This window comes from Passer montanus, unplaced genomic scaffold (genome assembly GCF_014805655.1).
Source record: "Passer montanus isolate IOZ18808 unplaced genomic scaffold, ASM1480565v1 scaffold37, whole genome shotgun sequence".
Taxonomy (NCBI): Eukaryota; Metazoa; Chordata; class Aves; order Passeriformes; family Passeridae; genus Passer; species Passer montanus.
The window spans coordinates 6089183-6105839 of record NW_024368485.1 but is presented as its reverse complement, the minus strand read 5'-3'; the positions used below and the strand labels follow the sequence as shown (position 1 = coordinate 6105839).

The window sequence follows — 16657 nt, the reverse complement described above, 5'->3', positions numbered from 1 at the left end:
CCACAGCCCTTCTGTGAACTGTGCTGCCAGCCAGAGAGAGAGCTGGGCATTTGTAATGATAGCAATAAAAATAATAATGATGGGGAAAAGCCACCCTGGAAAGCAAAACCCAGGTCACTCCCTATTATAACAAATCACATTGGATGTTCCTTACCTGAAATTCCATGAGCAATTAGCAAACAGAATGCTCCACAAATGCCTCTGTGCCCCACTCTCCTTGTGGTGGTTTTGGCAGCCACATTCCCAGCCTGCAGTTTGCCATCCAGCTGCTTCCAAACCACAGCTTTTTCCTCTTTATTTATTTTTTTTTTCCCTGATGAAGTTCATGGCAGTCAGTGTTTTACCACCTGCACGCTGGGGAAGAAAAAAAGCAAGAGGGAGAGGATCAATACATACAGTGTGTTTATATTCAGTGAGAGCATGTTGCAGAGTGGGGAGCTGTGATGTGTGTGTTTGCATTGTCTGGGAAAGGATCCTTAGTGGCACTGCAGCTGGAAAAATTAATGTAAGATCAGGAGACTGTCTTCAGTGACAAACTTTCACTTGGTAAGTTACAGTTCTTTTGTAGGAAATGATACCTTGGACTGCAACTAATTTGTGAATCCCAGGAAAGGCAGATCACTGATACTTCATCAGGACTGCATGACCTGATCTATAAAAATTTGGGCCTCAGCAGGAGGTTGTGGGAAAGTGTGATTTGCATTTCAATTTTTAGTCCACCACAACCTTTAAATCTTCCTGCAGCACTATCACAATGCAAGTTTTTGGTCTCAGTGTGCTCAAAACACATGTCAAAAAAATTAAAAAATCCTGGTACAATGGCAGTCATTTGCTAATGGGACAGAAAGTAGCATTTATGTTCAAATTGTTTCACAGAACTCATTACATCAGAGTTTTTCATCATTTTATGGGGATCGAGTCCCCCGACACCCTCCTTGGGGACCCCATGTGGTGCTTGTCACTATCATTCCACTTGCACAAACACCCCGGCCCTTTCAATTTTTATCTGCCCAGAGCCCAGAATATGTTACATTATTTAGGTTTTGTTCTGTGTGAAGAACTCACAACAAATAAAAGCCACTTCCCTGGCAAAATGAGCCCGTGAGTGACGGTTCAGGGAGGCTCGGGCAGCCCCTTTGCAGGAGGGGCAGCAGCTCTGCCATCCCTCCCGCTGGCTGATGGCACAGCTCCAGCCCATCCTCCATGGAGCAGCCACAGCACTGGCACCGATGGCAGGATGCTCACTTATTTCCCTAAAAAACTGCCTGGGTCAGGCTCTGAACCCCTGCACACACTGGAGATGAATTATTCATGGGCCAGGAGGGCTTCCCTGTGCTGCTGCTGAATCGGGGAGGAGGCTTTGTGGAGAGAGGGGGAAATCCACTCCAGAGTCCTTTAGCCAAGGAAATGCTCCCTGAAACACTCGCAGCCTTCCACCCCAGGTCAGAGGTGGGTCTCCATGTCCATCCTGGGGGCTTGGGAAGCCAACTGAGCTGAGTGCTCAGAGCTGTGGAACAGGGTTATCAACGTCCTGGCACAGCTCAGCTGCCTTTCCTTGCTCTACACTGAGCCAGGTTTTGTCCTGAAGAGCTGAACATGGCCACAAATTGAAATTTACATTTATTTTGGTGAGTGGATACCTGCTTTCCTTTTTGTAGAATATCACTGCCTTTTCCTCAGGCACTCAGCAACCCTTTCTGGGAACATGTTGTCCAGCTAATGGAATTTCCAGGCTCCAGAGCTCAAAGCCCAAGGCAAGGCTGCAGGAGTGTGGGCACCACATCAATATCCCAGATGTTTCCAAGTTTTCTTCTGCTTTTGCTCTTTCTGGGGTTGGTAGCTTTCCAGTGGCTTGAGAGGAGAGAACGAGGGACATTTTTTGTACCTGTTTCTTAAAGGCACTTCCAATCCCTCTCCCCGTGTGTTGCCATGTTGGGGCCCAGTGATTTGTTTCCTTGCTGGCATTGGCAAGATTGCAGCCCTTGGGCTGGATCCCAAGCTGCTCCCCTGTAATGAATGGAAACCAGATCTCCCCGCTGAAGGTTCCAGCCCTTCCTGAAATGCAGGGTGAGGGTGCTGCTCCAGAAGGAAAAATCACTTCTGCATCTCTCTGCAGAAACATTTCTAGGGGTGATTCTGCAGGACAGTGGGACCCTGACCCAGGACTTCCCCAGCAGTCACTTTTCAAAAAGCCTGCTTTTGCTCCACTGTCTGAGAGCCCAAGTTGGAATAGGTAGGACTGAAAAAGCAGTCTGGTCCTGAACTTCCTGCTAAAAATAAATTAATAACAACCTTCACAGGAAAGCAGGATAAATAATTTTTCTTTTCTTTCAGGACACGTGTTGAGAGCCCAGAAAGCAGTCAGAAGTACAGCTTTTACCAACTGCTCTGCTGCTTAACATCTCTGGCATTCAAAACATACAACTTCTGTGTTTGTACTACATTTCCCTAACAGCTTACATCGAGGCCAAACACACAGCGTTCTGCAGAGGTCTTCTAAAATAAGCTTATTTAAAAGAGCAAGGTCAATGCCCAACACATGTCAGATTCTGTGAGCAGAAATCAAAGAGTTCGGGGCAAATGGGATATGTCAGGGCTCGGTGGATTCCCGTGCCAGGCTCTTTTACCAAGTTCACATTGCTGCTGCCAAAACCAGTAACAATCTCATCATGTGGACTTCAGTTTTGGAAAAATGTCTCTAAAAACCCCAATCTCTGCACACGGACACACGGGCTACTCAGCTCAATAAAGAAAACTAACAGACAGATAAAAGTGTTTGTCTGGACATGCTATTTATTGTCCCTGTAACTGTATTTTTCTTTTTATGGGACATGTGCTGATTCCATTCTTCAGCCCTAGGCTCTATTAAAAAGCAAATTAAAAGCATTAGTAATGTAGTTAATTACATTTATATTATGACCATCAAGTCAAGAGAAAAGAGAACGTTAGAAATATATATATATAGATGGGATTTAAGAACTTTTGGAAAAAAACATAGTTCCATTTTGATCTTTGCTTTGGTTTTTTTTTATTAAGAAATGAAAAGTTTTTCCTGTGTTCAGATAGAGTAACTCTGCCTGGTCTTTTAAGCCAGAATGATATTTGTGATTTCAATTAAATATGCTATTGTCACTTTAGCCTCCCTCTTTGGTATTTTAAATTGATCCTAATGGCTTTGCCTTAAGTGATTTGCGTCCCGTAGCGAATCCCTGTCACTTCCAGCACCTCCCACTATTGCCCTCCCGAACAATCACTCCCGATAATCGCTCCTTGCCCTTCTCCCGGCTCCTGCAGGCTGCAAACTTGGCTCTTCACCATCCCTGACTCAGGGCTGGCTCTGCCTCAGCCAGGCTCGGAGAAGAGGGAGCAGAGCTCCTGGAGGAGCCCGAGCCGGCGGCTCCGGAGGGCGAGGAAGGGAAGGGAGGGCTGGGGCTGCACCTCCCCGGCACCATCCTCACGGGGCCGCGACCCAGCCCCGCTGGCCGCCTCCTGACACAGCTCTGGGAGATGGAGCATCCCAGGGAAACCTATCCGAACTGCCACTGCAGGTTCCCCGAGAGATGCCACCAGCAGAGCCCCTCCAGGCTCTGCCTGGGAGCTGCCCTGCCCCGCTCCCGGCCCTCCACGCCCTGGCGGGGACCAGGAGCCTTCTCCTGCTCGCAGGAGCATCCTGTCTCCTTTGCCTTTCATGGGTCTCATTATTAATTGAAGAATCATTTAGTTTGCATAATTGTCCTCTGCCATACATAATTCCAACCTTTCTCTTTAAATTGGCTTATTAAACTAAATACAGTCTTCTGGTTTTGTGGCTCCAGCTATCAAAGCTTCCTAGATGGACAGCCAGGGTGATGGGAAGAAAAAAAACCAAACTAATAATATTAGGGAGCATCCTTTTATGTACATTTATGAGATCTACCAGCAGGTGACTCCATTCTAAAATATCTGTATTTTCATAAAACAAAATGCTTTCTTTCCTACACCCTGAACATCGTCACAATGCCCCCCTCCATAAGATTTAGCACTCTGAAAAAAACAGTGTTAAATAAATAGCACTTTTGCTTAAGCTATGAACTATTTCTTTTTGAATAACACATGAAATTGAATTAGAGAGATTCAGGGATTTCCAGAACAGCCTGATGTGTTCCTGTCTAATCAGACCTGATTAATTCAAATCAAACTGCAAACCTCAGTTTTATTTTGCTTTAAAAACTCCAGCTCAACAACAAATCAGCAGTATGTAGATATCACAGAGGCAGTTAACAGGAAAGCCTACATATACAGAGCCTCGTAGAGTCAAATGGATATGATTAAACATTTGGCATCATTTATTAATATTTTATATATTCAAATATATACAGAGGGGATGGGACCAGCCAGGGAGATGCTCTTCACCAGGGACAATTATATTTATGCCTAAGAAAAGCAGATCTGGCTCAGGTGTCAAAGGATGTTTCTTCAAAATAGAAAAATTATGAACAAATAACAGGGTTATGTGGGACGGTTTGTAACACAGAACTGCACTGATCTACACAGATAATCAAAGTGCTCCTGCCATGCTGAGTGCAGCAGAATAAATTAAGATAAAACAAAATAAAACAATCCCACAAATGCAAGATTGCAAATGCAAAAGAGGCAGCAGTGCAAGGGGTATTCCAGAGATTTCCTGAGCCATTATTGCTGTGCAAGGCGAGCTCGGAGCAGCTCCCAGACCCGACCACTTTAATCCCCATCAGAGCAGGGACACGCGGGGTCGGGAGGCTGACTGGGTTTGGGCACTGGGCACAGCTGTTTTCCTTAGGTGCAATCCACTTGTCACTGGTGGTGGCACTTTGTGTTTGCTGTGTGGCAGCATATGTGCTTGCCACGTTGGGGACCCATTACATCCCTTCAGCCTCCAGCCACTTCCCTTCCCTTCTCGTTAGCTGTGTGTCCATGTATCCTTCCACACTCCTGCTGCATGGCAGTGCCCCCTCTGCCTGCTCCCACATTAAAGCCATCTGTAAGTGGGCCAGAATTATTCTATGCATTGCCAAATTTACATACATAAATGCACATCTGTAAATATATATATATATATATATACACACATACACAGACATGCTCTGTAAGGAGTCATGTCTATTCCATCACTTACCTGCTCAGAAATATTTTTGCTACCAGGCAGAGCTCATAGAGACAAGGAAAAGCTGAAAAGTATCCAAGGAAATCTTGCAAACGTGGTGTGAGCCCAAACTCAAAGTGAAGGTGTAAAAAGGGGAGGGGTGGGCTCTATGTGCACGCGTCAGGCTCTGCAGTGAAACCCACACAGACCGTTCTGCCCAGCACAGACCCTTTAATCCACATGGAATTGTTGGCTTGCAGGTGAATCAGTACCTGCCCAGACAGGCAGTTCCACAATTCTGAGGCTCTGCACTCACAGTGGCATGGCCAGGACACACTGCAGGGCCAGCCTGGCTCAGTGTGGGGTCACTGCACACAACAGTTATGAAGAAATTTGGTTGATGTCTCATTTGATGTCTCACTGCCACACTCCAGACACACAGAGATGTGTCCTGTGACATAGCAGGATGCTGGGACAGAGGGAAACCTCTCCAGTCTGGGCAGATGAGCTTGCCCAGCAAAGTTCCCAGCTGAGCAGTGCCCAAGTCTAGTGGAGGCTCCTCCTCGGGCTTCCTGCAGCCAGGACAGGAGCAGTTCCAGATAAAAGAGCTCTGCACTCCTAAAGAACATTAAAAACGTGATAGGCTCTGATGCACATTTTAATTGCTATAACAATGTCCTCAATGACTGGGATTCAGGTAAAGCCAGCTCTACTCCTCGTCACCCTCCAAACAGAGCATCCCATGCTTTGGGAGCTTCTCACCTGGACTCAGGGATACAAGCCAGTCTGGCAGAGACTGACCCCTGGGACATGCAGATCCACATTCAGGTTTTTATTTCCACATCTATGAGCAAGTTTAAAATCAAAATTTCCACTCATAATAAATCTCCAAACTCTAATTAAACTGGTTCTTTAAAACAAACAAACAAAAACCGAACAACAAAAGAGGAAAAACTATTCGGCTTTGATCTGTTTCTTTTTCATTAAATACTTCTTTTAGCATTTTCTAAAAGTCTCCTCCCAAGGAAGCAATCACAAAAACCCATTAAGGTTATTTTTATACCACAGTGAGAACACTGGATTACCTTCCTGATGTAGCTCCTGTGTGGGTAAGTGACACAGCCAAGCCCAGGTCTGCATGTCCCAAACACCTGCTGGGTTTTGCTGCTTCTCCAAGGCAGCAAATGCTGTTCCAGCCATGGCTGGGGTGGGTTTCATCCCGGGGAACACCGTTCCTCTCAGCAGCCCAATCCCTCAGCAGAGGATTGCCTTGTTCAGCAACAGGCCAGGCCAGAAAAATCCCTCACTTCCAGGCTCCCCGAGTACCAGTGATGGGGGACAAACCACCCCTGGCCTTCTCTGCAGCCCCATTACATTAATGAACAGCACTGCATAAAAAAAATACTGGTGACAACTAAATTCTTTCATAAGTCAGAATGCTTTTAGACATGTCCCTCCAGTCTCCCACCTTCTGTTACACACAAACAGGAAAAAGACTAAGGAAGACCCAAAATTCAGGCTAAATTTTGTTTTTTCTCTGAGACAACTTTGTGAATCAGCACAGAACAGCCTGCTCACTTTTGGACGCAGCTGACTGGACAGAGACAGAGAGAGAACATCTGCAGGTCAGCCAGAGACAGGTTTTCCAGTGGTACCTGTTGCTGCAGGAAAATTCACAGCTGGGTCAGGAGAGGTGAAAGGATGGAAAATGCCTGTCCGGTTAATGTAAATAGTTACGCTATGCACATACATTCCGTGCCATCCCACTGCCCTCGGCCCCACCAGGAATGTTAAGGAGGTGGGAGGCCCCTCTGAGCAGGGCAGTGTCCAAGCTCATGGCAACACATCCAAAGAACAGCCTGGGAGGAAGATTTTGGCTTTAACTGTGGCCATCCCTGGCGGAATGGCAGATCCTCAGCGCTGCAGGGTGGCAGAGCACCGGGTGTCCTGCCCCGGGGGAACGAGCTGAGGATGCTGAGCTCTCCTCTCTGCACACAGAAACATTCTGTGCTCCTGCCTATCAACAGAAAGGTTCTGCCTCTTGGGTGATTGCTGTTCAGCAGCCCCCAGTCACACCACAGCAACAAAACTTTGCAAACTCCTCATACTGAGGCTACAACCTGTAACCCGGGCCGAGGTTTTCTCAGCCGTGAGATCAGAAGGAGAGCAGCACTTGTAGTGCATGAATGGCCAGCTCAACTGCTCAGAGAAAGGAGCTGATTCACACTGCCAACGCTGGCTCTTACACAGATAATAAACTAGACTGGCCTTTCTCCTGACATCACACTTCAATCAAAAACTTTCTCGCAAAATGTCACTTTCAAAGTTGCAGCTTTAAAAAAAAAAAAAAAAAAGTCTTTATAAAAAATTCATGGCCACAATGATCTGATAATGCAGCTTTCTGATACCAGCAGATGTTTTGTCTAACATGTTCCCTGAAGCTGTACTCTGTGCCTTCATATCTTTCATTTCCAGTTGCTATCTGCTGACTGTGGGATGTCATGTACGTACCCTATAGCGATGCGCAGCCATCGCAGCTCACACCGCCGCACGTAATGAGCTGCACAAGATGCTTGTCGCAATAACTCCGCACTTCCCCGACCATATGGAACACAACACTCCAAAGCCCACAGACACTTTTTTTTATTACAGTTCAGATCCTTAAAACATAATCTGTGTGATGTCTAGTGAATGTACGTGAAGAGCTGCTGAAAACAAAGTTAACACTTGTTCACATCATCTGTTACAAATGTCCAATTTGGGACAATAAATTTCTTCGGAACCTGTTCTTTTGCTGACTCGTTGCTTTATCTTTTTTCTCTTTCTCTCACGTCGTTTTTTTTATGAACTATGCATATGTATTAAATGGGATTTGTTGTCCCTAGATACCAATTTGCATAAAGTGCAAGCCATCATTGGTTGGAGAGAAGCAAATTACTTCTCCAGCAAGATCACACTTCTTTTTTTTTTTCTTTTTCTTTTTTTTTTTTTTAATTTTAACAAACCGCAGGCAGAGGCTGTTAACAGCACTTAGCCAGATATGCAAAGTATCACTTTTCTCAAAAGCAGCTTGATCAATGAGCCAAAAAAAAAAAAAAAGAAAAAAAAAAGAAAAAAAGAAAGGAATTATTCAGTTAAATACAATGCAGAAATGTCCCAAGACTGAAGCCATTCACCTGTAACTTGAGCTGCCTGATTCCCAGTAAAACATAACCCTGGCATGCTTAGCACACAGGATACAAAGCAGAACAGCCCAACTGACCAGAGCCTCTCAGGATCACTATTCCATCTTCCCAGTGTGCTCCTACAAGTCCCAAGAGTGCTGGTTCTTTCACAAGTTGCAGAAGCCCTTCCTGCTCCTCCACATCCCACACATTTACCCATGTTGGACTCTCCTGCAGGGCTGTGCTCACACAAGGCTGTTTGAAATGCCTGTCCAATGCCCTCCCCTCACTGCAGAGCCTCCCTGGCCCGGGGATGCTCCCAGGATGTCAGCTGCCATCCCAGCAGGCCGTGGACAAGGACAATCTCCTTGTGTCCCTTCTGCTCTTCATTGCACACACCTGGGACACACTGGCAAGAGCCTGGGCTTGTAGAACGTGATAGATTCCCAGGTTCAGAGCAGCCCTGCAGGAGCCCTCTGCTCCTGGCAAGGAGGAGAGACAGAGGAGGGGATTTCACAAATTCTTCAGGAATCAGATTACCTAAGCAAAGCTGTGGTGCACAGGGTGATGCAAGAGCACCAGCCCACCACTAAAAGGATTTGCAAGCCAGGAGCCAGGCTCAGTTAAAAAGTGTGAGAGAATAGAATCACCAAAGGGAACAAATCAGCAAAGGAAGCTGAGCTTCAAAGTTTCCAGCTAGGTCTGAACTTCCCAAGAATTTAGTGCTGGGAAATCGCTGGGGGTGCTGGGGAGGAGCAGTCCTCTCAAAAACATGATAATTTCTTCTACTGAGCTCTCTAAAAATGACTGCAGGGTCTCTCCCTAAACATTCACTCAGAATTCAATCCCAAATCCATCAATGGGATGTGTTTGGATTATGTTACTTCTGCATTTAATGGACAGATGATACTCTCTCAAGAGTGGTTCCTGGGATCACACAGAACACTGGTAATTAATTACAGACACAGGACAGGTGATTTGGGCACTGGTGGTGACTTGAGGTGTCTCTGAGGGAGCTGTGGGTGCCAAAAGAACAAATGAGGACCCAGGGTGTGGAAATTCTCAAGAGAGACTCTGTATTTCCTCACTACCTTTAGCATCTATTCAAAGACACACAAATACTCACAGATTTTATGCTGTGTGATGATTTGAAGGTGAAAAGAATAGTTTCTGTCTGCAAAAAATATTGGCAACTTCCTGCAGCTCTTGCAAAAAGGCTAAAATACCACGATTTCACACATCTCTGCTATTAACGTGTGCTGCTTTGCTTCCGTGTTTATATTTGTCACATTTAAAAGGAATAAAATAGAGTTTAAAAGAAGATCCTGACTCCCAAACGAGCACAAAAGCACAAAGAAGTCATGCAAAGATTATTGAGAAAAACTCACAAGAGGGAATTAAGTGGAGGCTTTGAAAATGGGGCTTTTTTTTCACAACCAAGGGCGCTGTTAACCATTGGAATCACCGTGGCACCAGGAGAAATCCTGCTTGGGCCACTCCCTCAGATGGAGAGAAGCACATGGACCTTGCCTCTCTAAACCTGCTGCAGGACAGGCAGGAGGCTTTCCCAGGCTTCCCTCACTGGAAAGCCCCAGAACACTCACCTGGCAGCACAAAGGCACTGTGGCTGCCTCAGTGCAGGAGCATCCACAGCCCAGCCCATCCCATCCCTCTGGATTCAGACATAGCCAAAGGAATCCATTGCTAAGCTGAGCTGAGCCCTGCCCGTGAGACCCAGAGCTCGGTAACGCGATCATGGGCTCCTGCTGCAGCAATTCCACATAAATCCAGCCTTGGAAAAAGGAATAGAAAAAAAAAAAGTGTTTTTCTGCTTCCTTATCTGTACCCACTCCATTTTACCTAAGGCTCCCTATTAGCTCAGCTGGTGATGTCACTTACTCCACTGGAACCTGTTATCATGGCAGATTCCTCACAGGATTTTCTGTTGCTCTTTGTGCAATGTTGTATTTCATTCCATTAGATAAAGGGTTAAGGAATTCACATTTTACCCATATAGACTAAGTTATACTCCCTGTGGGTTGCTGGCTTCCCATTGGCTGGAACAATGACCTTGGAAACAGACAAAAATGATGCATTGTTGCAATAAATATTATAGCTTGCACCTGTTTCTAATTAAGTCTGCCAAACAATTTCAGAGATACTGAAAAGAGAAATGTGTTGGCTTCTAATCGGGTGTTCTTTGCTGTTTGATCTGGATTTTTCAGCCCCCCATATGACCTCGCCTTCTTGATTCTTGTTTTTCTTTTTCTTTTCAGACTTGTAGAAAGCACAAGATTGAAAGAAATCTTCTGAAAGAGGAACATCTCTGCCTAAAATCAATTGAAACTAAAGACCTGAAAATTGATGGATTTGCACCAGGGCTGAAAACAGTTTATGGCAGGATACCTCGGAAATCTCTGGTATGGATTCTTGGTTTCATAGGTCTGTTCTGGCCTTCTCCTTTTCCTTCACCTCCTCCTTCTCCTCTCACCTCTTTTAAACTTCAAAACTCAAACCAATCCCTATTAGCAATTGGGATCAGCATCACTGGGAAGCTGGACATTTTTTCTGCTGGACTTCAAGATGTTAGAGAAATAGATGAGGAATGATTTTCCTGCTAACACTCACCAAGGAAATGTAAAGGGAGCAGGCGTTCCTTTGCCTTCCAGAGTTAAGGACACCTTGGGAAGACTCTGGTAGTCACTGCTGTTTGATGCCTGCTCTAAGATCCAGCTCCATGGACAAATGCAAACACGTGGCAAATGCAGCCTTTTCTCCTTAACAGAAGAAGTAAGGAAATAAGGAATTACTATTATCTCCCTTTGGCAAACGGGGACTGGAAGCCAGAGCTCAGCCAACACTTCTGGCTGTCAGTGACAGAAGCTGCCCAGTCCCTTTGGTCCCTGTGGGGTCCCTTTCCTCACGCTGGGATAAGCATTTGTGCATCTGTATTTTGGAACTGACTGAGGAACTTATCCATCTGAAAACTAATCCAGGAAGAAAAAAACCCAAACAACAGAGTTTTTATTTCAGCCACATCAAGTTCCTGCTTTTGGTTTGCAGGCAGCCTGGAGGGGTGGGAATGAGCAGCCAGGGCAGAGGGAATGCAGTGCAGGAATTTTGGATGGAATTACATGTTGTGACCTCAAAAAGACAATGTGGGTCTCCAGAACCCACAGATGCCTCTGCCTGATGTAAATGCCACCAACCTCCCAACCCAGCAGAGGTTTGCTGCCTGGGCACCCTTGCTGTGAGCCATACAAGGGCTCCTGTTCATGGGAAATATATCTCAAAAGTCTGGTGGAACTAACTGAGCCTCTGCCCAGCCAGAAATGGATTATTTGGGGCTGGAGGCTGCAAGGGGATTATTTCAGCAGCCATACTAATGAAGGTGGGATCAGATAGGTTGAAAATAAGCAGAGACACAAGGATGGGATGGGATGGGATGGGATGGGATGGGAAGGGAAGGGAAGGGAAGGGAAGGGCTCAGCCTGTGTGGTGGGATGACGCACTGCACCAGGATTATGGCAAGAGTTTTTTCCAGGAGGAGAGACGGAACTACAGAGATATTTTGTAGGGTTAGCACGTTTTCCTCTGTCTGATACACTCTCTCTTTTCCACTTTTCCCTTGGTGGCAGGTAATAAAATGCCTGCTGGTACCCCCCATGACTGGAAGTACCCAGAGTGGTTCAGCCCATCGTGAGTGCTGTGCCAATCATTTAACAATTCCCACAGCTGCCTTTGTGAGAAGCCTCTCTCTTAAGCCTCTGGTTTAAGAATTTAGAGTAATCATGTAAAAATGATACCCCTGTGCTCTATGATCCGCTGAATCTCACTAATGCCGGATCCCAGAAGAGGGCTTATTAATGAAAAGATGCAATGCCTCTCTCTCTGCTCATGTTTCACATGAATATCTCTCATGGATTCGGCAGTAAAGCACACTGCTGATAAAGTGAGTATAATGAACCTCCGTGCTCCACGAGAATGGAATCTCAGCCTGATGAAGTGGTTACCTGCTCCACTTCCCAGCACAATGGCAGGCTCCAGAGGCACGGGGAGAAGCACCCAGCTGCTGTGGGAATAGTGGTGCAGCACCAGCAGCTCCCAAATCCGGGCTCTGCTCTGCCATCGATGCCTTCGGCTGTGTGAAGAGATCAGGAGTTTGGAAGGGAGGAGTTCGTAATTAGCTGAGAGAAATGAAATTATGTTTTACTGTAAATCACTGAGTCAACAGACAAAAGGAGGGGTTTAAAGGGACAGCAGCACCTTGAGGCTACTCTGTGTCCTTCCAACATCACACAGGAGTCAAAAACCCCGCTGGCTCTCACCACTTCAACAGCTTCCCAGCAAGGACGAGCACCAAGTGTTCTGCAAACAGCAGGATCCTGTTTCCAGCCCCTGACATCTCACTAATTTTCAAGAAGTCACTGAAAATACTTTCAAGTAGTGCATCTATCCTGAAGCTCCTCTGCTAACAGCAGCGGATTCTGCCATCAAGAATTTCAAATTGTTATAAATCCTTTTGCTGTAGCTGCTTGAAAACAAACAAACAAAGCAACCCCCCACACTAACAAGAAGAAAGGTGGATTCCATGTCTATCCATGGGAAAAGAAAGTATGTGACTACCCAGAAAGCACTGTAAGGCAAAGAAAAGGAACAGGTAAAACACTGTAGGCAGCAGGGCAATCAGGCTCTATATTTCTCTGAGGCCCTCTGTGATTTATGATTTCCATTAAAGGGAGCACATGCCTTACAAACTACCCCTAATCCCAGCATCAGTAGGATAGTATGGGACAAGCAACAAGAGTCTGGAAGGTGTCACTGGAGTATCCCAAAACAACCACAGAGACCAGAGTCAAGTCCAAAACCAGACTGTAGCTGCTCAGTGCATCTCTGATACCCAGCTCACCTTTGCAAAGCCAGCCCCATGCAGCCAAATCCAAACTTCCCAAACCTCCTGAACATGGAAAACTATCACAGAGATCGCAGCACTGAAGAGTGAACATAATCCCATCTCAAACCCTAGCTGTCATCCTCTGCATGTTACCAACCCATGGAGAAGGGAGCAGTGTCCCTTGCTTTGAGGGGATTCTCTGGTTACAGAGAGCTCAAACACCCCAAAACTCGGCAGAGCCTTAAAGCAGGAGCTGCATTTTTCTCAAGCACCTTGGGCACAACTCCCTGTATTATTCATTCCTAAATGCCCCATGTGTTGTCTTTAGAGAGGGAGGCAGCCACACCACCTTTCTGTGTGTGCTTTCCTCCCTTGGCTTTTACATTTCTTCCACACACAGAATGTACTTAACTCGCTGCTTATTGAATGAAGGATTAGTATTATTTTCCTTCCTCCAGTGAACTTTGTTTCACTTCATCCTGCATACATTTGGCTGGGCTGTGTTTTCCTGCCAGCACACCACTGTTCAGCAAACTACCGTGCTTAAGGCCAGCCAGCTAACACAGTGATTCCTTTTTACTCCCGAGGAGTGTTTCCGTAATCACGGCTGTGCTGGGGGATGAATGACAGCTTACACCAAGAAGCACAAAACGCACTTCCAGGAGCTTTGCTGAGCTGGGACAGAGCTAAAGCAGCTTCAAGCTGCCAAGACATTTGAGACATCCAGAGGAAGACATGTTTGGAAATTCAGCCTGCTCCTTAGTTCCTCTGCTAGCACAAACACGACCAAGGACTGGGAAGGCAGCAACTTCCCATCCTCTCTTTTCTGTGTTGTCACATCTCACATTGAGCCAGACTGTGAGGAAAAATTAGTATAAAACTAGTAGGTACAAATTGCAGTGGTTCTGTAATTACAGTCTCTCTTTGTTGTTGTTGTGGTTAAGACTGGTTATGTTGCAAGGAGAAAAGAAGGGTTTCTTTCCAGCTCTTGGAAAACCAAGTTGGAAGTTCCTGTTCACATCACTGCAGCAATACAGACTTTCTCTGGTGGAAGTGTTTTCTTTTTCTGGTGGAATTATAACTCAAGTCCTGCTAGGTAGTTCCTCTCTTTGTTCCTGTGAGCCAAGATCATGCAATGCCATGCTTATAATATAACCTCGCACTAGAAAGAAGATTACAAAGGGGGCAAAATGCCCTCGAGGGTTCCCCTTTATCAGAACCTTCCCTGTCAGTTTGCCTTCTCATTTCCTGAGCTCTTGTCTGATTATTAGTGTACTGACAGAATAAAAATAACCTCATATTCCTACATGAATCATAAATAAAACCCTTTTATTTCATCAAAGAGGCTGGCAGGTTTATAGTCCTTTGCAATGCATGCACGATGTGAATGACATACCTTTAATTTTGCTGACAAGCTTGTCGGGGTCCTAATGAAAAAGAGTGAAAAGTGGGTGACTTCTCTAAAGGTTTAGCAGTTGCTTTTTGGTGAGGATATATATTTCACCTTGCCACTGTAATCAAGGAGCCAACTGATCTTGGTAATGAACTCTTCAATTACAGTCCACTCCTAACTCTTCAGGAATGCCTCAGCAACAACACCACAGTGATTATTGCTGATATTACACATTAAAGCAACCTGGGGGGAATAAAGAGGGGGAAAAGGGGAAAGAAAACCTGAGCAGCACCTGTGGTAGAGCTACAGGTATCAGGGTGCATCAGCAATGATCACATTCCAGATTTGGGTCATCCTAGTTTTATATCCCTGCTGTACACCAGCCAGTAATAAAGTCACCATTCCCACCTGGATGTTGACAGTACGTATTCCTCCCCAGCTGTTCAAGGAGACACTTTGCTTTTAGAAACCAGTATCAAGAATGGTAGAAGGTACCTTGGGACAGCCCTACTAAAAAGGAGGGAATAGTGCAGAGCATTCCTTTTGGTGTCTCTGACAAAGAGGTTTCTTGATAAAGGCTGCACAAAGAAAGGAAGGTCCAGGTACACAAAAAACAGGCACAGCACAAACAATCAGAAAATCTTTCCTATTCAGACTCTCGCACAGAGTTATAAGGTTAATTGGTCTCAAAAGAGGGAAGCAAACAGTTAAAAATATATCTTTTTACTAGTATTGAGAGTTCTTTCCCCTTCTTCAACACATCCTTTCTTATTTCTCCTTTCTTTTTCCTATCTCCTATTTTACTCATGTAAAAGTCAGGAAGAACACAGAGCCCAATGTTTGCTTTCTGACCACAAACAAACAAACCAACCGTCAAAGCCACAACCATTTTCCCCTTCATAAAAAGATTCCTGCTTTTTTGGGAAGTGTCCCAGGTCTTCAGTCAATAATTCTGAAAGAAATTAAGGGAATATGACAGCTTTATTTGACGTCTCAGAGCTTATCCTTCTTTTTTGGTGGCGATTCCTGTCTTTAGCAACACCTCATCAGAGAAAGTCTGGGATTTGGCGAGTTATACTGGCCTGATGGATGCTCTTTTTGGATTTTTATTTTTTTGGTTTTGGTGGGGATTCAGAGGTGGCGATGCTGAGAGGAAAAATGAGAGGGACATAATAAAGATCATCTGAGCAGAGAAAGAGACAGGATTTTGCATACACAGGGAGGTGGGACAGAAAAAGGGAAAATAATATGGACACTGGTTTCCAGACTGCTGTCTTGACAGTATTTTACAAGATTCCAGAGCTGCACTTTTAATTTTCATTACTTTCCATCTTCCTTTGATAAGCTGAGGAGCAGTATCTAATTTTATTAGGAGCTTTTCATCAAATGTGGATGTCTTCCTTCCTCCAGGGATTCCCTAGCCACAAAAACATCAGGTTCTGTGAAACATTAGTTAATCCCAGTTAGAGTTACTTGACCCTATCAAGCTAAGAAATAAATTTTACTCTTCATGAGAGTCCCACTGTTTACACTCGAGACAAAATTCTTAGATCTCAAAGTTTTCAGAGGAAAAACATATTTCATAATGCCAGAAAACTGGCCTGAAAGACCTGGGCCATAGAGGCCTGAAACTGTTTCTTGTTTCAAATTAAATACACTGACAGACTTCCTCCTGACTGTGCCTGACACCAGGCCCTGATTTTCTTGGCATAAAATGCAAAAGGGTGAGGGCAGGAGCCACATCCAGTCCCACATTGCTACCTCTGGCCCTCAGCCTTCCCCATGCAGCTGCTCACAGATGGAACTGGTGAGAATCAAAGCCCTTCTCCCTGCCCAGGGCACAACAAACTCCTCAGCAGGAGCTCAGGGTTTGGTGAACCTTCCAGAGCGAGGGTTTTGGTGGGGAGTGACTGCCCCAGCAGGAAGGTGCTGCTGGCAACCAGCACAACCCCAGTGCTTTGGAAAACAGAGGACCAGCCACTCTGGCTGCAGTGCTGCCACTTGTTCAGCTGTTTGCAGTCTAAGGTCTTGCTAGAAAAGGTTAAGAAAAGACTCATATACTCCAAAATTATCAGTTTGTTATCACTATTAATAATACTTTATAG

At 45.4% G+C, this 16657-nt stretch overlaps 1 long non-coding RNA gene across 2 annotated transcripts in view; it reads right to left on the bottom strand.

Moving 5' to 3' along the window:
• Nucleotides 1–16657, bottom strand: part of LOC120506061 — a 322322-nt gene that overhangs the window by 19285 nt on the left and 286380 nt on the right. For both annotated transcript variants that reach the window (XR_005628422.1, XR_005628421.1), the window contains exon 4: nt 155–354. This is a non-coding gene — a long non-coding RNA (uncharacterized LOC120506061). The remainder of the gene's footprint in view (nt 1–154; nt 355–16657) is intronic.